This window comes from Tenrec ecaudatus, chromosome 10 (assembly GCF_050624435.1).
Source record: "Tenrec ecaudatus isolate mTenEca1 chromosome 10, mTenEca1.hap1, whole genome shotgun sequence".
Taxonomy (NCBI): Eukaryota; Metazoa; Chordata; class Mammalia; order Afrosoricida; family Tenrecidae; genus Tenrec; species Tenrec ecaudatus.
In genome coordinates, this window is record NC_134539.1 from 117534492 (window position 1) to 117558091 (window position 23600).

At 50.3% G+C, this 23600-nt stretch overlaps 1 long non-coding RNA gene across 1 annotated transcript; it reads right to left on the reverse strand.

Annotated features, from left to right (window-relative positions):
* Positions 1 to 2920: 2920 nt before the first annotated feature.
* Positions 2921 to 23464, reverse strand: LOC142458212 (uncharacterized). Its single transcript, XR_012786410.1, has 3 exons — positions 23395 to 23464; positions 5735 to 5845; positions 2921 to 5521 (listed from the first exon to the last, which is right to left on the reverse strand). It is a non-coding gene; the product is annotated as an uncharacterized LOC142458212 (long non-coding RNA).
* Positions 23465 to 23600: the final 136 nt, after the last annotated feature.

Below are 23600 nucleotides of genomic sequence, written 5' to 3' on the forward strand. Positions count from 1 at the left end.
TGCCGCCGTGAGTCAGCATTGATGCCAGGGCACTCGAGACAAGGACCCTGGATAAGGACTAAGTCTCTGGCCCAAGGTCCTTGCAAGCTGGTTGGCAGTTTGAACCCACCCCCATGAAGTCCACAAGAGAAGACGTGTGATCTGCTTCTGTAAAGACTGCAGACACGGACACCTTGTGGGGCAGTTCTTTAGCCACACAAGTCACAGTGGACTCCTTCCTGGACACCCAGCTTCAACAGCCAAGCCTGGACGCAAGTCTGAAAAACCAAAGTGTCACTGGGTGGCCCAAAGGGTCACGTAAAATACATATAGCAGGGATTTTTTCCCCCCATTGGGTGTTCATTTCCCACAGTGCCCACCTTCTCCCGGTCCCTTCTGAGGGCTTGAAAGGCAGGCGGTTAAGCACAGCCTGGGAGCATCCTCTTGGTTCCACTCTCTTTCCAATGGTTGTATTGACACTTCAACCACATGTCATACAGTCCAATAGTTCAATCACATCAGGAAGAGTTGTACAGTCATTACCACAATCAGTTTTAGATCATGTTCTTCTTCCTTGTCCTCACGGTTAGTTGTTTATTATTATGATTATTGTGTCAAAATATATCCGATTCAACAGCTTCTACAGGTATAGCTCCGTGCCATTGTTAGACTCTTCCTGTTGTGCAACCATGATTGATCTCATTTTCAAAATTCTTCCACCACCATTAACATAAACTCGATGCCCCCTAAGCAAAACTTCTTGCTCCCCCATAGGGTAGAGGTCAGGGTAGAGAAAGGATGACCGGTTCCTGACCATGGGGGACCATGGTCAACTTTGGTTTCTTTCTTTCTTTTATTTGTTTGTTCTCTTGACATAAAATTCATATATGATACACTTTCATGGTTAAGTTACTTTAAAACAGTCAAATATACATCATCACAATCAGTTCTTGTGCCCCCTCTCCCTTTCCCCATGGATTGTTTGCTCCCAACTACCATCACCCTCCCTACCTTCTGTCCCCAATAAGCCATCAGTTATTCTCTCTGTACATCCACTCCGTGCTTCATAATCTGGGAAACCTAACAGAAACGATAAAAAACAAAATAGACAGAAGAAAAAGAAAGTAATAATAATATACATATAAAAATAAAATGCAAAAGACCATAAGCAATATTTTATAAACCAGAGAAGAAAGTTCTGGCATGGAACGAATGAGACATATTTAACCCTGGAACAAATTTAAGTGGCTCAAGAGGGAGGTTAACTGATCAAGTATCACATTACACCGTGGTTTGATCCACTGTGATCAAGTCTACAATAATCTGATCAGAGTCTCTTTCACTGAGGCAGAAAAAAGGGTTATTTCTAGCAGTGAGCTCAATCTCAGATCATTTTCATAATGTGATATTTTTCTTAGAAGAACAGAAACCACAATGTGTGGGTTCTCATCTGATAGTCGATGTTTCAAAACGGCAAAACTGGAAGATGACTCATGACTTTCATACTTAATTTCTGTTCAAGCCATCGGAATCAGGTGCAAGGCCCTGGAGCACTATGTGGGTTGAAGACACGTGAAAGCCTTTGACTGCATACCTGTTTAAGTGGGTGGGGAGGTGTGTGAAGTTTTTTGGGGTTTTTTTTACATTTTATTAGGGACTCATACAACTCATCACAATCCATACATATACATACATTAATTGTATAAAGCACATCTGTACATTCTTTGCCCTAATCATTTTCAAAGCATTTGCTCTCCACTTAAGCCCTTTGCATCAGGTCCTCTTTGTGTGTGTGTGTGTGTGGTTTTATCAACTGTCAGCAAGTGCTTAAAAGCAGGTACCTGCCAGCCCAAAGAACCGGCCTCCTATTGGCCCAGGTAGTTTTGCTTCCTGAGGGAATTCCAGCAGCACAACAGCATGGGTGCTCTCTCTCTGGCACAGGCACTTGTGTGCACCCCTACACATATACACGTGTGCATGCGTGTGCACACAGATGTATACCTACATACACACACACTTAAAACCCACCCAGGGGCATTCATTCCCTTCTCTCTGCCTTTGGCTGACAGTGTCCTAGCTGAGTTGGGTACTGGGAGGGTCACTGTTGAGAAGAAGGTTGCTTCTTGAATCATTTCACAGTGCCTGGAAGGAGCCCCACCTCTGAGAAGCATACATTGTCTCCCCACTACCACTGAACGGTCACTACAGCGAGTCACCCTTTCTTCAGAACTCAATGAGCTTTAGCTGGCACTAGCTGGGAGAGGACAGGGTAGAGAAAAATGGACCTGTGCCCACACCCGATAGAGCAGCATCAGAAACTGCAGCCAACCAGGGGCCTGCCGGTCCCAAGATGCTCTTCATAGTTTAAGCAGGCAGCGGGATGTAACTGAAAGAGCTTGTGGAACCAAAGGAGACCACAGCCGATGTTCTAGTTCAGCTCAAGAAGGATACCCTCCACCCCCCCAACCCCACCCCACCGGCACCAAGGCCTCCTCTCAACTCAGTTTATCTGGGATCAAGAGTGCCCCAGGACCCTAAAGCTTTCTGGGTTCAAAAGAGCCAAATGCCAAGGCAACCCCCCTGCAGATAGCAAAGGTGATATGGACTCTTGGACTTGCCATCCTTTGAAAGAATCCAGATTTTCTGAGCTGAAAAACTCTTCTTATTCCCTTTCTTTTAAAAACGCTTTTATTGGGGGTTCTTACATCTCATCACAATTCATACATTCATCCAGTGTGTCAAGCACATTTGCACATATGCCGCCATCATCATTTTCAAAGCATTCTCTTCCCACTTGAGCCCCAGAAATCTGCTCCCCATTTCTTCCCCTTCCCTCCCTGCCCATCCTCCCTCATGATGCCTTGATAAGTTATCGACTATTTTTTCCATATCTTACATCGTCCTTCGTCACCCCTCACCCACTTTTCCATTATTCGTCCCCCTGGGAGCAGGTTCTAGATCGATCCTTGTGATCTGCTTCCTCTTTCTCCCCCACCCTCCCGGTATCTCTACTGTCCTTGTCGGCCCTGAGGGGTTCGTGTGTCTGGATGCTCTGTGTGCTGACAAACTCTTGTTGGAGTAGGAATCGCGCTGGACTTGAAGCCGTTGTTTGCACTCTGTTGCCCTGGCCAGACCCTGAGGTCCTTAACAGCAGGGACTTTATCTTCATCCCCACTCTACCATTAAGAGCATAAGAGGCCCTCCGTGAAAATAGTACCAAGTGATTGAATGGATGGGTGTCAAGTGCTCATTTTTCACTCACAGTTCATGAGACCCAATATAATCACAACGAACTAGCGCTAAGATGCAAAGGAATCAAATAAACGGCTCAAAGAAACACGGCTGTGAAGGCCTACATCTCCAACTGGCAGCTAAAAGCCCAGGGACTCCTGTGAGGGTAAATCTACTCCTTTGACTTGAGTGTTTTAAGCAGCTGGAAGCATATGGAATTCCGTCAACCACGCCAGCCTACTCAGAAGAAATGGAGAAGCGAATACACAGAGGTGTGCAATGAGCCCAAGGTTGCTGCCGCAGTCGGTCTTGGGGGTGGGGTTCCCAAGCCAGAAAACAAACAAACATCTCGGGTTTTGATTGAAGCCCCATTTCTGAGGCAGGACGATGACAAGCAGAGCAACCATGAACCAAGTACCCCAGTCCCTCCTCCCATGACCGTCTCCATCCCTTCACTCTTCACGCGTCATAGTTCAGCCTCCTCAACCTCCATCACGCCGCAACCTCAAAGACCAAAGACCTTGGCAGAGCGACTATTGATGCTTTGTGGATTGGCCGGGCTCTGGGGCTTGAAAGGAACAGCTTTATGGCTTTCATTAAAATGGAATTGGCAACTGGATGACCTAGCAGACTGGAGTCTGAAGGCTCACAGTTTGTGGAAAGTCTTAGGAGGAAGCAAAGCGTCGATGGAAGGGATTAAACATGACTTTCTATTGAGTCCTCTCAAGGTCAAACCTCCTATTGGTCACTCGTTAACTTTATTGCCTCGGGCGAGCTGTTTAACCTCTTTGGGCATCAAGTCCCCCATCTGTGCCATAAGGACCATAATGGCAGACACCTAACACAGACAGCTAACACGGATGCATTTGAATTGTGGTGCTGGCGAAGAATAAAGTACCATTGATTTCCCAAAGAACAAATAAATGTATGTTGGCAGCGGGACAGCCAGAATGCTCCTCTCATCTACTTTGGACTTCACGGTCGGGAGAGACCTGTCCCTGGGAAGGACTCCGTGCTTGGTAAGGTAGAGGGTTCAAGAAGAGGAGAAAGCCCTCGACACAACGGGTGATTCACACGGTGGCTGCACAAGAGCGAGCGCGAACAAAATTGTGAGGATGGCCCACGTCCAGTAAGTGTGTCCTTCAGTAGTAAATAGCGTCTCTCTGAGTCGGAACCGACCCACCCACCAACACAGAATCCATCTTGTTGTCCGCGGTTGGCACACACGACTCAGTGCTATACTGATAACCAAGAGGTCAATTGAACTCAGAGGAAAGGACCGACACTGATGACCAAACCAGACTGGCAGCCCTCATACCCACCCCAGCTCGGCGTGACCCTCGAGGCAAGAGAATCATGTTTGAAAGAAAACCGGTGGCCATCCGCTCAATTCCTACTCAGAGATAAATCTAAGATGATAAATCGTCATGCAAGCAAACTCTCCCATCTTCCTCCTCAGCAGTAGCGGGTGGTTTGCACTGAAGCACTTTGACCATGGCACCACCGGGCACCTCTCCCAAAGGTCACAGCCTCGAAACCCTGTGGCACATGGTTCTGCCCTGCAGCCACGGAGTCACCATGAGTCACATGCACTTGACAGCGACTGGTGTGCTTTTTTGATAACTGATACTAGAAAGAAGTAAAATGCGCTCCCCATACCCAATGCCTCCCACGGAGCATGACACACAGGGAAGCAGACCCGAGTTCTCCTTTCTTCTTCCACCATCCCTCAGCACTCACTTTTCCTGTCCTTTCTTTGCCCTTTCCCCAACTTTCCCACCTGTTTCAAGAGTCTATCACAGTCCTGGATCACTTGTAGACATGACCTATCTTGCCAAATGAACATGGAATGGAAATGTATCCATTTAAATCCAATCTCACTGAATGCCTTTTCCTGGCCATTCCGTCTTCCTGAGACTTGGGATCTGGTCATAGTATCCTGGGTGGTATTCCTTTGCGGACCCGGAGAAGGTCCCCAGCTCATGCCATGCTTCACCCAGTCTGCTCTTCCGAAGTGAACATCCTGAGGTGGGTCCCACCCTCTGAAGGAATCCTGACCCCAGACAGCTCACCTTTCATAAGTACCTACTCGAGTCTCACAAGTAGAAGGCGCTCTAAAATCTCTGAAACAAAAAGACACAGGGACGTTCAGAAGACCGTTTCCTTGGGAGAAGGCAGCCTGTTTATGTTTTCAGATCGGTTTTGCTCTCCTCCCTCCCAGAAGCTGTTCATAGAGGCTAAGAGGCTGCTCCCCCGGGGGAAAGTCTTGGGATCCAGGTGGCCCCAGCCAGTTCTCCCTTGGCTTTGACTTCTGTGGGAGGAGAGAGAGATAACATGAGGAAAAGCCAGGGCCAGACTGACTTATCACTCTAACCCACTCAGACAGCAACATTCGCCCATGGGGGAAGGCAAGCCCTTCCACAGCCCCCCAAACTGGTAGGGACAATAGCAACAACCGCTAACACGTGTGAGCTGACCATGCACTGTTCTAAGAAACTTATACCCAAAGCAAGACCAAACTCACTGCCATTGAGTCCGTTCCAGTTCAGAGAAGCCCTACAGGACAGGGTAGAACAGCACCTGCGGATTTTCGAGGCTGTAACTCCCGATGGGTGTAGAAAGCCTCATCTTTCTCCTGTGAAGGTGATAGTGGTTTTGAACAATTAACCTTGGGTTTAGCAGCCCATAAGTGTAACCTCCAAGGGCTATTAACTTATTTAGCCCACATCACAACCCTAGAGGTAAAGACTATTACTGCAGCCATAGCCCTTTCACCTTATTGCTCTTCTCTTTGCTGCACCCAGCAGATAGTGCATTTTTTACGAGTTGAAGGTATGTGACAGCTCTGCTTCAGGCTAAGTCTGCCAGCGCCACCGTGTGTGCCTACGTCCTGTCTGTATGTCACGGTGTGGCTATTCGATCCCATGTTAGTCCAAGCTGTTTCATACTGCCATTGCACGCTTCATAGACTAGTGTAAATATAACTTTTCTATTCAGGAAACTGAAACAAGGTGTGAGATTCACTCTGTCTTGACCCTGTCTTCAATGGGCCGTCTGGAATTGAGCCCGCAACATCTCTCCGAAGTGAGCCTGCATTCTTGTTTGACCGGCACTACGAGGCTAAGTGACTTTTGACCAGGGTCAGACAAAGTCACAGTGACAGCTGCGGAGACGCCCAGGGACTCCGCCACTCCACACAGTGGGGCTGGCTTCTGGAGGCATCCGAATGAAAAAAGCCATGCCCATCTAAAGCCAACCACCTCCTTCTCCTCGACCCTCACCGGCCCCCCTTCCCTGTTCCACAGGGGAGGGGGCAGGTCCCAGCTCAGAGATACAGACTGCTCCATGCCCTGGATGCCCTGCCTTTCCCAACCCCAAAACCCCAAACCCAGCAGTGTTGATTAAAACTCACAGTGATCCTACGGGTCAGCCTTGAACTGCCCAAGAGGGTTTCCAAGATGGTAATCATTATTGAAGCAGACTGCCATGTCTTTCTATCAAGGAGCAGCTGGTGAGTTACAACCAGCAAGCTTTTGGTTGACAACCTAGCCCTTAACCACTGCAAACTAGGAGGCCTTGAGAAACGGGAAAACCCAACAAAGGATTTCTCAGCCCCTGAGACACAGGCTAGAGGCAGCGTTCCCGTGCTCTGCCCTAGAGCACAAATCAGGAAGCAATGGGCAATTTGCAGAGTTGTTCTAAGGTGCAGATCAAATGAAGCATCTAGAACACGTAGCACAGGGTCCAAGGAGCCCTAGAGGGATGGTGAGTTATGTGTGAGTTGTGTTTCAGCAGTTTAAAACCACCAGTCACTCAGCAGAAGGATGAGGCTTCCAAGTCCTGTAAAGAGTTAGAATCCTAGGCGCCCACAGAAACAGTTCTACCCTCTCCTACGGGGTCACTGTGAGTCGGGGCAGTGAACTTAGGAAAGCACAGGGAGTATTCCTCTAGCCTGAAGGTCAGTAGTCTGAACCCGCCAGCCCAGCCAAGGGAGAAGGACAAGGCTCTGCAATGCTGTGAAGAGTTACAGCCTCAGAAACTCAAAGGGGCCTGTGTGGGTCTGGGTACATTAGAGAAACAAATCCACAGAAACTCATGTATAAGAGAGAGTTTTCTATAAAGGTTAAGTGTGCATCAAGAAAACATCCCAACCCAGTGCTGCCCAAGCCCACAAGCCCGACATTAACCCATATGTCCGATACCAATCCACAAAGTCCTCCTCCATTTCACAAAACACACGCAATGATGCCGACTGCAGGAGGAAAGCGGAGTCAGTGACTGCGTAAGCATTTCAGCGCTGGCAGGGGTCTCCACACCAGTACTCCAGCATCCAGGGTTGCATCGGGGTAGGTCCATGTGACTCTCCTCAGGGATGTCTTGCAGGAACTAAGCCTTGCCAGCTAATGCAGGGAACTGGCAAAGGCAGCTGCACTTCGGTCTCACTCTCAGAAAGCAAGAGACCCAAGAACTCGAAAGACGAGGCTCACTGAGCCATTTATCCCTCCGCCCTTCAATTAATGCCACCTGTGTTTATCGGCCAAGTTGGCACAATAAACTAACTACCTCAGGGCCATTCTACTCTGGCCTACAGAGTTGAGTAGCGATCCACTCGATCACAGTGGATTAGCACAGGGCCTGGCTAACAGTAGGAGCCAAAATAGAGGCACCGGGAGTGATAGCCGTGATATGGCTGCTGCTGCAGCTGCTGGAATTAACTAAGAAGTATATACCCAACCTCTTCCTCAGCTATTGATGGGGAAACATTCCTTTTGCTCCTGTGCAAAGGCCCAATCTCAATCTGACCAAGTGAGTACATAGGCATAGAGATGGGAAGCTGGGACAGGGGCTGGAATGTCCCTGAATGCTCCTTACCTGGCCCCATCCACCCAGTAGCCAAGCATCTACCCACTAAACCCTGACGTTCTGTGCATCCCCCTCCTGCCTTTGCCTTCAGCCTCCGTTTCCAAGTGGCCTGATGCCATTTGGCTCCTGAGCCTGGGATTTCCTCCCATGCTTTGAAAATAGGCATTTCGGAGTCATGCAGACTATTCCCACCAGACATGCTACCCCCCATTGGCAGGCCCCACCTATGAGCTCAGATGACAGGTCACCCCTTTGGCCTCTTTCTAGGTCAGCTTTGGAGCTGTGCCCTGCCAGAGGAGCAGTCCGCCAGCCAAGTCCTCTTCCTCCCCATATTGGGAGAGCCAGACCTTGAATCACTTGGAAAATCCCAGGGAATCCACCCCACCCCAGACGAATGGAGGAGCCCCTCCATGTTGCTCAACCTTTTGTCAGCAGGACAGGGAGGCCAAGGTGATGTCACTGTCTGAAAACACCTTGAGAGCCTTACCTTTCATGTCCCTAAAAAAAATGCAGGGGGGGTTGGTGACATCACAGGTGATGGTGAAGATGAATGAGGTAGCAGGTGCAGAGCAGGGGGCTCAGTGGACACTGGTTGATGAACTACAATAGCTTGACCTCACTCACACTCCCTCCATCCTCCAGAGAGAGGACCAGGCCTTGAGAGTAGGATTGGAGTTGGAAGCTCCAGGTCTGTACCCTAGCTCTGCCTTTCGCCAGCCATGTGATCATCCCGAGTGGCTGACTTCTCCGAGCCTCGATGTACTCACCTGTGCCCAGGAGCCAGGGGCATGGAAGGGGCTAGTGATAAGCAATGGCCTCCTCTGAACCCATCAGGTATTGTCTTCAGGAGGGGCAGTGTTGTCCCCCTGCCATAACCCTGACTCCGGCTCTGCCAGCATCATCTTCCCCTCAGTCCCCCATCAGCACAGCTGAGATCAGCACGTGGAGTTCCAGGAGTGACACTACTGGTTTGTGAAAAAAGACCCAAAAAAGAACTGTCCTTCGCTTCTAAGAGGAAGTACTCTAGACTCATCCACCCAGAGGGCTGCTGGCAGGCTTTTTGCTGTCCCCAAGTTCTTCCAGGGAAGAGGAATCTACTCCCCCATTGCCAAGGCCCCCAGCTTCTTCCCAGAACCACAGGACAGGGAGGACACAGGCACAACCTTTCTCGAGACTTCCCCATCACCGGTTACCATGACCTTGGTTCTACACAAGCACCCTGCCCCCAGCCCACTTTCCCTAGAATTCTGCCTGGGACGGTCCCGCGGGTAAGTCCCTCCCCCAACCCAGCTTCTGCTATTGCACGCCTGCCCTCCGTAGGACGGACGGCCAGCTGGGGTGTCCGTGCCACCTGCCTCTGTGTGCTAACAGGTCACTCTGTCTGCTGTCCCATGGTAATCAACAGACAAAGTATCATGCTTTCCTCACCCATTGTCATCCTTGGCCACACGTCAAGCAGCAGGGACTCCCCAGCAGAGAAAGTCATTTCGGTTGTTGTTGTTTGGTTTTCGGTTGGTGAAATTTGGGGTGTGGTTTGGGTGAACATTTATGAAGCAAGATTTCCCATTCAACAATTTGTACGCACTTTGTTGCATGGCCTTGACTACAGTCCCCTCGCGGTGAGGGCCCTCTTCGTCCCACGTCCGCCCTGGGGCCCCCGTTTCTACTCAGCCTTCTCTGCTGTTGCTTCCTGCCTTCTGGGTTTTGTTTGGGGGGGGGGGATAAGATAGTTTTGTATAGTTGGTTTTATACACTTGACTGGGCCTATTGCTCATTTTAAAGGGCTGAGCACGGAGTGGTTGAAAGCTGGCGTTCCAGGGGTCCTGTTCCAGGCTTCAGGGCCCTAGGAGTCCGGATCTGAGCGATGGGCTGGGGGCTACCACGAGTCTGCTTTATATGATGCTTTGGCGTGTTCTTTTTCTCTCTTTCTGACTCTGTCCTGGACCTTCTCTTGTGATCCCAAACAGAGGGGCCCATAGGGGTAGCCAACCGAGCCTCACTGATTCCTTCTGGCCTCCTAGTGGAGACTATGACTCATAATTGGGCCTTTCCGTTATCATTTAATCCTTCCAATTCCATCAACAGCAGGAGGACCGCAATTCTTTCTCTCTCTTTCTCTCTCTCTGTCTCTCTTTAAAAGAGAAAGTCCCCGGGCTCAGTTTGTTAAACAGGGAGCTACCACAAATTAGAACTGCGAAATGATGTTTATTATTATTGCATCTTGGGGCAAGCCAGACCTGTTTCTGATGAAAACAAAACAAAACAACAATCCTACTGTCAGTTCTGACTCCTGATGAGCCGTGTGCTGCAGAACAGAACTGCCCTGGGGGTTTCTCCTCTGTGACCTTTACCCAAGGAGATTGCCAGACACTTCAACCACCGACCTTTAGGTTAAACTCAACGCGATGCCACCGAATTGATTCTGATTCATAGCGACCCTTTAGCACAGGGTAGAACTGCCCTGGTGGGTTTCCGAGACGGTCACTCTACAGGAGCAGAAAGCCTCATCTTTCTCCAACAGAGCAGCTGGTGGTTTCCAACTGCTGACCTTGCAGTTGGCAGCCCAACCAGTAACCTCTGACACCACCATGGGTCCTTAGCACTCACTGCCATGGAGTCAAGGCCAACTCAAAGTGACCCTTTAGGACAAGGCAGAGCTGCTCGTGGGGGGGTTTCTGAGACTGCAACCTTTTACAGGAGAAGAAAGCTTCCTCTTACTCCTGTGGAAGAACTGCTGAGGACAAACTCTTTGCACCCATGACGAGTCTTTCTAATTTGTAGCAGTTATAAAATGTTTCTTTAAGAATAAATTTATTGTTACAATGAGTTGTTGATATGCTTTTTGTTTTGTTTTGCCTTGCCTCATCTTGTTAAGACAACCATTAAGTCTGCGACAGGATGGGGTTATGAGACAGTCAACAATCTCCAGGGGAGAATGCCAATTGGGGATGTTCTTTCGCAGGAAAAGTCTAGGCCGTTGGGGTCTTGATGGTCCTGAAGATCGTAGTTCTAACCATATCTGGTACTCGTGGGATAAACTCCTTTTCCCTCAGTCCTTTGGTTCATTCTGCAAATTGTTGTGGTTTTGTTTTGTAAATGCAGGGTTAAGAGACCAACACTTCCCTGCAGGGCAGGTGAAGGCAGGCCTGACTGCAGTAGAGGCTCAGCCGTCCTCTGTCCACACCAACAGGCTTTAACACGAGCAGGGGCATGATATCATTGTAACAAACAAACAAAAACATTCGGGTTGAAGATCGGTCCCCCAGTTCTTGAAGCACCAACTTTGTCCGTTTACCCTTAAGAGGGGAGATCGGAAAGATGAAGGTCTAGAATACTGACCGTGCCCAGAGCGAGACGGAGCCTGGCTACTGAGACGGGAGGGTGAGGTGGCTTTATTATTTATTTCTTGAAACTGAGCCCAAATCTGATTTGATGGCATGTGGGCATTTCCAGACATAATGACTAACAAATGTTCCTACACTCTACAGCGTGGATAAGCGTTGGGTGGTGCCTTCTTTCTCCGGAAAGCCAGATACATTCCTTTCCGAGCGGTCTGGCTGCTCATGACAGTGCACCAAGTTCATTGCATTCTGCATGCTACCCTGAAGCCAGTGGGGCTAATAGCTTCTCCTCTTGGAATTTCTTCGGTGACTACTGAACAGGATGTCGTTAGTCACTTTTGGGGACCAGAGGTTATGGATGTAGTTAGTGGGCTTACAGAAACTCACCGATCACTGAATGGAGATTAATCAGGCCAACGTCTGTGATACCCACTGCTGTGGAGTCTCTTCTTCCCCTATAGACAAAGTGGTTTTGAACTGCTGCCCTTGTGGTTAGCAGCCCACCACCAGAGCTGAATCAAAGTGAGGCTCCCTGAATCCGAGTAGCTCCAACACCTAGTAAAATGCCTCAAAAATATATACCCTCGATAAAGCTTCCTCAAAAGATGGGTGAGCGAATGAATGAATGAATGAGTGAATGAATGCAACCACCTCCAAGGCTTCCATGCTGCCTAAATCAGCATTCATTAGCCCTTCTTGTCTTATAATGCCAAGAGGGAGAGCGAGAGGGAGAGCAAGCTCTGGGCAGGAAGTAGGGCCGACTACTGGTCTGACCCTGTCAGCTGCCTGCAGAGCTTCCTGGAGCACAGTTGGGGATTTCACCAGGGCAAGGGCATCTGGCACGGGATGCAGAGGAGGGGGCCCAATAGACTGTGTCCTGAATTTGTGGTTGAGTTCAGTCACTGAATCAGTGAAGGACTTGAACAAGCCCAGAGTGACTTGCAGTGTTTCTGTCATGACCTAGAGAGTTGAAGGCTGTTGAAGGGGAGCAGAGTTAAAGGCTTGCAGTGGGAAAGTGGCTATGGTGCCTTCCAGGTAAATTTAATGACTGTGAGTTGCTGTGGGAGAATGATACAGTGGAGGTGAGGGGAGCACCAGATTAGAATCCTCTGCCCTGAGATTTTCTAACGACATGACCTTGACCAACTTCTCTATGCCTCAGTTCCTCATTTATAAGATGGGAGTATGGAAGACCTATTAGAGCAAGCTGTTGTAGGGAATTCTAAAATTCTCACTGCCAACAAGTGACCCTAAAAGTCCAGGTGTAACTGCCCCTTGGGGTGTCCAAGACTGTGGCTGTTTATGGGAGTGGAAGGCCCCACTTTTCTCCCCCAGTCAGCAACCCTACGCAGGACCCACTGGCCACCAGGGATCCTTATGGCATAACCCACTCTGGCATGTTGTAGGGAAGGAACCAGAAAGAATGAAAGAATATTTAAAATGACCTTGGTTAATGATTAATATACAGCTCAGAAATGAAAACTGACACCAGGATCATGATAATGGACAGTGGATGACTGCTATTCCTGGGGGACCGATTGGCACCTTAGCAAGTTCTCCACCTTGTGAGCTCAGGCAGGTGCGGTCCATACCTTTGGGACAGGCAAATAAATGACAGATGATTAACACACTCATCCCTCAGTTTTCCTCATTCATGTACCCAGCGACTGAGATCATAACTCCCAAAGATTTGCACCAGCATGGGAGCCAGAAGTATGCTCCACTGAATAATTTCTACACAGTTAAATATAAGAAATAAGGGTAAGCTGCAGGAGGGCTAGCCACTGAGAACCACCAACGCTCGGAGATCGGAAGGGCAGCATTGGCCCAGGGGTCAAGCTCTGGGTCGGGGGTGAGAAAGGATGTCAAAGAAAAAGGGCAGTGGGAAACCCAGGGAGGGAAGGGAAGAGCATTGTTACCTTGTCAGGAGAGCAACCCTCATCAGGAACAAACTGTGTATGAATTGTTGCATAGAACGCAGATTTTCTTTGTAAGCTTCCACCCCAGGGACAAAAAAACACCTCGAAAGAAAGAAACCTATCCAGAATCCATGCCCACCGATTATGCAAATCCCTTCTCGCCGACCTCGTCTGTTCCCAGTAGCTTGTGATAAAGAAAAGATCCAAGGCAAGGAATCGAAGACCTCGGTCCCATGCTGTGTCCTTGCTGGATGACCATTAGTGACCGTGGCTTTCTCCGTGCTTCCAGAGCCTCAGTCTGCTGAATACAGCGTGGGTGCCAGGAACCCTTTGGTGATGCCCATTTCTCAAATTAGATGTGCAATGCCTGTGGGGCCCATCCTCTTACTTGGAGGGGTGCCCCTGCTGGCAGAAAGATAGAACCCCACTGGACCCCCTGAGCTCTAGTGGGCAGGCCAGAAGGGCAAGGAGCCGGACTGAGAACTGATTTAGGAGCCCTGTCAGGTCCAGCAGGTTGGGAAACCTGTACATCTTACAGGGTGCAATCATGGGGCGGGGAGGGAGCGTGGGAGGAGGCTTCCTGGCTTTCTTTTTCCTAGAAGGCTTAAGACTTAATATACCACCCCTGGGAAAACCTGAGTCATTCCCCCGCAAAATAACTGAAACTACAGATTTGAAGGATGACAAGCCCTAAGGATAGGAAAATAAAGTCAATGAAAGTAAAATAGAGAACTGGAAAAATAACGGTTAAAAAAAGATGATGAATGGACAACCAAAAGGGGAAGCAGAGTCCTGATGCTTGGCCCGGAGCACCAGGGATTGGAAGAATGAGATTGCAAAATCCATCTGAAAAGCGGCATGCAAAGGATGTGGCCGTTGGGGCCGCAGGTTTTACTTCTAACCACAGTCGGGGACACAGGCAATGACCAGACCCACTTCCTTATAAGGAAACCGGGCAAAGCAGTAGTATGGACTCCTAGATGCCAACCCAGGGGTACCATGACCTTGGGTAGGTCACTTCACTTCCCTGCAAAATGGCATCTGAGTCCCCGTCTTTCCCATCTTACAAGGTAGCTACAGGGCTGAAGTGAAAGGGTGTCAACCTCTGGCCCTATGGGCAGAAAGCCTAATGTCTGACCGAAGGGGGGGTCTCCAGAACTAGGCTATTGTCCACCCTTTGCAGCTGCGTGGGAAATGAGCACATCGTGAGAAAATGGAATCTCTGAATGATAAAGAGACTCGAAGATCTAGCCTTTCCCTTCTGCATCAGCAAGATCACACAGCTGGCCAAGGTTAGAAAGTGACTCACTGGGAGCGGCACGTCGACTGAACAGATGTCCCGTGTATCTCAGGCTAGGTCAAAGCACAATGGCTATTATCAGGTGTTGGTCCTTTTGTCCAGCTGAGTTCAAACCCTCCCCAAACTCTCCATTCAGTTAGTCAGCAAGGTCCAATAGAGGCTAGGTAGTTGATTATTGCTTAATTAAAGAATATACACAGGGTAGTGGGTGAATGAATGAATGCTGGGATAGATTCAAAGATGAATAGGCAATCCTGCCTCACTTGGCTGGTAAAGGCAGACACCAAAGGAACCCTTAACATACAGGCTGTGCCCAGTGCTGCAACCCAGGTCAGTGTAGCAAGTTGAGTGAATGCAAAGAATGGTTTCTCCGGGAGTTTAGAAGACTTATCCTAGGAGCCCCCTTTTCAGGAAAGGAAACAATGTGATCAAGGGCCATGTTCTGGGAAGCAGGAGAACACTGGGGCCATGTAGAGCATGGCCAGGAGGAGGTGTTAAGATGGGATCTACAAAAGTCTGCTGGGGCCACGTGGAGTTTCTTGAAGCCACGCTGAGGGAGGTGAGCTCCTTCAAGAAGAAATGGAAAGCTGCTGAGGTCTTTGAAGAGATTATACTGGTGGCTTTAGGTACATAAATCTGCCACTGGTGCAGGTGGACTAGATGGCAGAGTGCCTTTTGGTAATAACTCATGTTAAACTGCTGTTTTCCAGAGTAACAGAAAGAGAGAGAGAGACTGAGACAGAGAGAGAGAGAGATGATGGATGGTGAAATAGTTAATGTTTATTGTGCCAACCTGGCCGATAAACACATGTGGGGTTAATTGAAGGGCGGAGAGATAAATGGCTTAGTGAGGCTCGCCTTTCAAGTTCTCAGGTCTCTTGCTTTGTGATGGTTGAACCAGGGTGCAGCTACCTTAGCCAGTTCCCTGCTTCAGCTGGAAAGACTCACTTTCTGCAAGACAACCCCAAGAAGAAGCCGCATGGACCTACCCGATGCAGCCCTGGGTGCTGAAGCAGCTGTGTGGAGACCCCTGCCAGCACTGAGATGCTTACACATTCACTGACTTAGCTTTCCTCCTGTAGTCGGCATCATTGTGTGTGTTTTGTGAGATGGAGGAGGACTTTCTGGATTGATGTTGGACATATGGGCTAATGTTGGAATTGTGGGCTTGAAGAACACTGGTTTGGGATGTTTTATTGATGTGCACTTACCCTTTATATAAAACTCTCTCTTATACATATGAGTTTTTGTGGATTTGTTTCTCTAGTTTACCCAGACTAATACGGATGGATGGATGGATGGATGGATGGATGGATGGATGGATTAAACTAAACCTAGGTGGCTAGACAGATAGGTCAGTAGAAAAAAACAGAGCAGAGAAAACAATGAAAAAGTAACCTCAAACCAAGAGTCAGAGAGAAATAGCAAGAGAAAGCCAAGTTTCAGACACAAAAGTGGGGAGAATCCCTGAAAGCAGGAAAGAGAAACAGTGCTAACTCAGCAGTAATGGGGTGCCGACCCAGAGCTGTGAAGAGCTCTTTGTATTCAGTCGCAATGACATTACTGAAGACTCCCATCCCAAGAAGGCCCGTCCAGCGATGGATGGAGAAGGTAAATGGCCGCAGGTGAAGGAATGAATTAGAGGTGAGAAAGTAAGGACCACAAGCGAGAGTCTCCCCCTGAAAAGATAACGGAGCAGCTTGAGGGGAGACAGGGTTATGGTGGATGTGTTATTTTCCCCAGGAAGAAGACTGACTGAGCGGATTGGTAGGGAGAGCAGGGAGACGGAGGAGACAAAGTCCTAGAACAGGTGGAGAGAGAGGCAGGCGCTGGAAAAAGCGACAGGAGATGGACCAAGGGATGTACCAGCAGGTGACGGGGGACTTCATAGGGGTTTTGAGAGCACCCACGTGGCGTGCAGTTTTTGTATGGGCAGCAGGAGCATCCACCGCTCATGGTTTCTGCTTCCCGCTGGGAAGTCTGCTGTCTCCTGACAGGGCTGATGATCAGAAGTGGGGGAAGAGACGCAAAGGGGAAAGCGCAGGTCTGGACTGCCGCCATGGAGTATGCAGAAGGCACAGGGTGGCTGCAGGCAACCTCCAGAAGGAGCCTGCTGGCTCCAGGAACCTTCCCCTGCAGCCCCCTGAGCCACTTAGAAAAGCGAGGTCTTGGAGCAGTCGGACAGCAGAGGAGCAGCTGTGGCTGGGAGGACAGGGGAGGAGCTCACGGTTTGGGGCCTCACAGGTGAAACATGAAATAAGACTAGTTGGTGTCCAGTTCATTCTGGTCTCCGATGGCCCCAGGTGTGTACTCCACAAGGGTTTTCAGTGGCTGACTTTTCAGAACTAGACTGCCAAGCCTTTCTTTCAAGACACCTATCTCCAAGTAGAATTGGACCTCCCTTTCTGCTAACAGCTAAGTGAGCTTCCCATTGGTCCCTGAACGGAGAGACGGGGCGACGGAGATGAGAGGATGCTGTTAGGGGTCGGTAAGAGTGGACACAGTGGGTGCGAAGAAGCAGAGAGGAAGGAAGTCGAAAGTGGTGGTCAGAGAAGTGGATGACTGAATCTCAATGTATGAAATGCAGAAGTTCAGGAAGGTGACAAAGTCCACAGCGTGGCCACGAGCAGGGCATGGCACGAAGTGGTGATGAATTCATTTGAAGAGAAATCCAGAGGAAGTAGGAAGACTTCCCTACCAGTTCATTTACATCCCCTAACCTTTCCCTTCCTTTAACTTTCCATTGAACGAACGGAAGATTTCACAAATGTTTCAACGCCCTCTCTCATGTCACCATCGGCATCTAAGGGTATCCCGATTGCGCTGAGCACTGGGGAGCAAAAGGGGGCACGTGGTGGGTTGGAGAAATGAACTAGGCAGGATAGATGAACATGTGTGAGAGAGAGAGGGAGGAGCGAGAGGCCAGTGCCGTCATTTTTGTCAGGTCCATAGCTCAGGTTTCGTTTATTGTCCAATTGCTTGTTGGTTGCATTCAATTTGTCCAGACTTGGAGGACATCTACTAGCGTCTGCCTAACCTCCCCATTCAGTGCTCTGACACTGCCCAGGAATATCCAGGAGCTGGTCAGATAATCCCCGTGGCTCAGTTTCAGGCAAAGGGAGAAGTGGACAGGGCAATGCACTGACCCCTGGCCTGGGGTCTTGGCCACTACTGCTGACACCATTCCTGGAGGTGACTGGAGACAAGAAAGGGCCCAAACCACCCAGTTGTTGCAACAGTGTGCCTCCAGCCATGGCCATGGCCACAGTGCCAAGCCTTCCCCGGGCTCCCCAGCCCGCCCTGTGTTCCGTTCATCCCTGCAGGCTTGGACCATGCTCCCCACAAGTAACCCCTCCACCCATGTGTCAGGGCCACGACATCTTGCAGCCCCACTCCCACTGACTTCTCAGCCTGGCATTGAACTCGGGCCATCCATCCAGGGGCCACCTCTCCTGGCTCTCAGAGCACGTCTCGCGACTCTGGACTCAAAGAGCAGGCCTTCGTCTCTTTGTGCTTAAGCAAACGTGTCCCTTTCCTCCCTTGTCCAGCTCTGTACTGCCAAGGGTGTGACGAGGGGGCGGTTGGTCTTTCTGGCCACCAAAGGCCTTCTCCATCCTTCCTCCTGAGCAAAGACTGCCTACCTGTACTGGCTCCAGAAGATGTCCCCAAAGAAGTGGCTTCCCCAGGTCAAAAAAGAAGCGAAAGCTGACAGATCCTGGGTGGACCATGTTAGCTTCTGCGTCTTCAGGCACCTCCCTCCAATCCCCCCGCCCCCAGACACACACATGGACACTCAAGCACACACGCAGCGCCTGCCCGCCCAGATCCAGGCGCACAGAGGGGCGCATTGCGGCACGAAGAGGATCTCAAATCCCAGGCAGCTTCATTTCCCCCCATTTTCAAGCCAAGCCAACGCAGCCTATCGAAAGCTAGGCTTTGGACGGCACCATCCAGTTCAGAGTTTTCTCTAGCTCAACTCATTCATCACATATCGATGGGACACCTCGTCCTGGATCCAGGAGTCCCTGACTGGCACACACAGCAAGCTGGGCTGCTAACGGAAAGGTTGAAGGTTTGAGACCACCCAGAGCCACCTCAGAAGAAAGGCCTGGCCCTCCAGTTTGAACGAGTCGACGACAACAAGCCAAACAAACCCACCACCACTGAGTCTCCACAAATCATAGCAGCCCAACGGAACAGCCACAATGGAAACCCCCTGTGGTGCTTTCATTCGCCACACAGGGCATGCTCTTGGGTGCCATCAGCGGCATGGCACCTGGTGCAGATAGTGCTGGGGGTGAACGAGGCAGACGGCCCCTGCCCTGACCCCTGAATGCATACAGCTTCCACTGTGCCCGTCCATCCGTCCGAGGCAGCTTCAAGGAGAACCACAGGCACGCACATCTGCCTCTTAGCTGGCTGCATTTCTCAGCAAGGAGGGAGCGGCCCAGGGGAGTTGCTTGGCACAGCTTTCTTTTGAAGCCCATGCTCTTAAATCAGAAGAGGGGTGTGTGCATTGCAAAACCGTTTCCTCCGCTTCCCTTTGAACTAGACAAACATCCTCTGCACTGCCACTCAGGGTCCCTTTCCGGGGGTCCAGTCGCACGCAGTCAAGTCCGCAAGGACAGAGCTTCGCAACCCACTCGGCTGGCTGGCTCCCCAACTGAAACTGACAGCGCAAGCCTCCCTTTCTCAGCAGGCAGCATTTTGCAATGGGGGGTGGGGTGAGGGGAGCTAGACATATATCATCTCCAAAGCAGAAGCCACGCGACCCCTCTGCTGGTGGACACCCCCCACCCCACCGCTCCACTCTCCCCTTATCCCCTGCCATATCTCTTCCTCAAACAGGAGGAGTGGGGCACTCGGGAAAGCAAAAGTCTCACTCTCCCGTAATTTGATTGTCTGATTTCGGTCAGCCCACAATGCAAATAGCTGAGGCTGGGGGCGGTTTCATCATTGAGAGGACTTACTGAAAACCTAGTCTAGGAGAAGCCCTGTCCACTGCTGGGACTCAGCTGGAGCAAATGCCTGAGGGAGGGGTGGCCTGTGGAAAGTTCGTGAAGCAGAGGGTGAGACTAGGGGGGTGAGGGGGGTCACATGGGAGAATGAAGCAGACAGGGCCTGGCTGTGTGGAAATGTCTGGGCCTCTGGGATGCAAACTTGCAGCGGAGTGGACCGCTGAATGAGGAGCTGAGAGTTGAGTTGGATTCTGGTGCCGCCCTGGTGGACCCGCTAAGTCCGCCTGTGGCCCCCAGCAGAAGGGGGAATAGGGAGGCACACGGGAAAAAGAATCACTGTGAGTTTACAACAAAGATGCCCAGTACATTTGCATCACAGAAAACAAAGAGTGGAGGCCAAACCACAACCACCCACCCAACCCCCTCCTCCCAATTCACCATCACTGAGTCCATTCTGGCTCATGGCGTCCCTGCAGGGCCGGGTGGGACTGTCCCTGCGCGTTCCTGAGACTGGTAGCCTTTATGGGAGTAGAGCGGTCAGGAGCATATAACTATGCTGTCTGGACCCTGCCACCACTTGTGACAGTGCTTACAAAGCACGTTTGGTGTTTGCCTTCGAGTCGCATGACATGATCAGAAACAGCTACGCTACTAATCACGTGTATGGAGAGGCCCAGAGGGGTCACGTGACTTGCTTTAAGGCCACACAGCTAGAGAGCAGTGGACCCCAGTCTCCCGGGACCACGGATTATGACCCTGCTCTTGGCATCTTCTTGCACCCCTTCCCTCTCCCTCTGATGTCACCCTTCCTCTCTTCTGCCTGGGCCCCCGTCCTACTGACGCCCCCAGACGAGCGCTTCACTACCGCGCCACCAGGGCTTCCTCCTCTCATCAAACCCCCGAGGAGGGAGGAGCTCACCCTTCCTTGTGAGAGACGCTCACCAAGGAATCTGTGCTCCGGTTTAATATTTCCCGTCTCTCGCCTCGCTTTTCTCAATAAATACTCATCCCTTCAACCAGCGTGCACCAGGCGCTCTGCAAACACAGACTGATCATCAGCTCCATCAGGAGACGGAGTCCCCCTGGCCCGGAGCTTAGAGCAACCCAGCTTCACATTACACAATGTTGCTGTTACAGGAGTCGGCTCTGACTCACAGCGACCCATGGCCCACAGAAGGCAGCCTCGCCCGGCCTGCGCCATCCTCGAGGCTGGTATGTTTGGCTGCCACGGTGTCAGTTCATCTTGCAAGGACCTTCCTCTTTCTTGCTGCCTCTCTACTTGATCAAGGACTGGTCTCTCCTGACAACCTGTCCAAAGTACATGAGACAAAGTCTCTCCACCCTGGCTTCTCCGAGCATGCTATTTGTACTTCTTCCAAGAGCGATTTGTTTGTTCTTTTTCCACGCACACACATAGGAAAGTATACAGACCGGTGTACACATGAATTGTGAGTCAGCAAGCCGTGGGCGGGGCCTAGGACTCCATTTCTGGTAGGTTCCATTAACCAACGGGAGAGAAGGAGGCTCGATGTCTGAATCTAGTGTATTGGCTCCATGGGTGGCTCTCGCTGGCTGCAATGGGGCAGGGTCCTTGAGCAGATCCCAGCTCATTGCGACCCTCTCGGTCGGAGTAGAACCATTCCCTGGGGGTTCTGAGGATGGAAATCTTTGCAAGACCAGCCTGCCTCACCTTTCTCCCATGGAGTAGCTGGTGGATGGAGCCTGCTGCCCTCACTCGGGTTTACCAGCTGGGCACCCAAGCCACGACATTCCCAAGACTCGTGGAACGTTGGAATGCAGGTGTGCAACATGTCACATGAGGCGGGATTCCTTGGCTAGTAGGAAGGAAACCATGAGTCCTCTCTCCAGAAAAACGCATGTCTCACAAAGGCCAACTCCAGCGTGCTCTCGAAACAAAACAGCAGGACTGACATTTCCAGGGGAACATGGGAGAGGGGGAGGCAGGGGAAAGGAAGAGGGGTGTCAACCAACCCAGGGACAAGGGAACAAGTGATCTAAAATCGATGAGGAGGAGGGTGTAGGAGGGCTGGTAGGGCTGGATCAAGGGCAATGCAAGGGAGAGGATTTACTGAAACCCACATGAAGGTCGAACATGATAGTGAAATAAGAGAAAAGTAAAAGGAAATAGAGGAAAGAACTAGGAGGAAAAGGCCATTTAGAGCAGTCTAAATACAGGCATGTACATATGTAAATATATTTACATATAATGATAGGGAAATAGATCTATGTACATATATTTATAGGTTAAATATTAAGGTAGCAGATAAACATTGGGCCTCTACACAAGTACTCCCTCAATGCAAGAATACTTTGTTCTAATAACCTGACATTCCATGAATGCTCACCTTCCTGATACGATCTCTGAAGACAAAATGGGTGCATAAGCAAATGGGGTGAAGAAAGCTGATGTGACCAGCTATCAAAAGGTACAGCATCTGGGGTCTTAAAGGCTTGAAGATAAGCAAGCGGCCATCTAACTGAGAAGCAACAAAGCCAACATGGAAGAAGCACACCAGCCTGTGGGATCACAAGGTGTTGATAGGATCAGCTATCAGGCATCGGATGACCCAAAACAAACAACCATATCGATGTAAACAATGGGGAGTGCAGAGTGGAGACCCAAAGCCCATCTGTAGGCAACTGGACACCCCCTTACAGAAGGGTTGCGGGGAGGAGACGAGCCAGTCAGAGTGCAGTGTAGCAATGATGAAACATACAACTTTCCTCTAGTTCTTAAATGCTCCTCCCCACCCCAAATCTACCTTACAAATCTGGCTAGACCAGAGCATGTACATGGGTACAGATAGGAGCTAGAAACACAGGGAATCCAGGACAGATAACCCCCTCAGGACTAATAAGGAGAGTAGCGATACCAGGAGGGGAAGGGGAAGGTAGGGGGAGAAAGAGGAAACCAATTACATGATCGACATATAACCCCCTACCCAAGGGGACGGACAACACAAAAGTGGGTGAAGGAGGCATCGGTCAGTGTAAGACATGAAAAAATAATAATAATTTCTAAATCATCAAGGGTTCATGAGGGAGGGAGGGTGGGAGAGGGAGGGGGGAGGGGGGAAATGAGGAGCTGATACCAAGGGCTCAAAGTAGAAAGAAAATGTTTTGAGAATGATGATGGCGACTGATGTACAAATGTGCTTGACATGATGGATGTGTGTATGCATTGTGTTAAGAGCTGTAGGATCCCCCCAATAAAATGACTCAAAAGAAGCAAGCAAGCAAGAAAGAAAAAAAATCCAAGGAGGCAAAGTGAGGGACTCATTGTCCCCGTCACCTGACCAGCATTTTCCATCCTGAGCCTTGTTAAGGCTGCTGTCATACCGCTGAGGGCAGCACTGGTGGCTCGGTGGTAGGATTCTCGCCGCCCGTGTTGGAGATCTGGGATCGATGCCCTGCCTCTGCACATCAAGCACAGCCACCATCTGTCTGTTACTGGAGGCTGCAGTGTTGCTATGATACTGAAAAGGTATCAGGGAAGGAAGCTTCTGGACAGAGATGGGCTAGGAAGAAGACCCAGTGACCAACTTGTGAAAATCCAACGGTCTACACACAATGGATCATAAGGGTCCCATCTGCATGATTGGGGTGGGGTGGGGGGTAGGTTGGAGCCTAGAGGGGCTCTGCTAGTCACTGAAGGGAGGAAACCAGAGAACAGCAGGGACCCCCAAGGGCCAGAAATGCAAGAATAAGCTGGCCAAAGAAGAATCTGGGCCCTGGCTTCTGATCTTTCTAGAAAGTTCACTTTCACTTCCTCTTTCCCTTACCCACTGAGTAGGAGTCCGTGGTGATGACAAAGGTACCCGTGGAGGACCCTGGTGCTGGGGTCAGCTCCCTGGAGGGAAGAAAGAAAGGATTATTCACCGGGAGGAGCTGTTCTGTTCCTCATCTGGGGGTTGATGGGGTGGGGGACCAAAGGGCCTGGGGAGGGGGGCTCTGGGGAGCACCAAAATCCTAACCTCTCCTTGCCCCA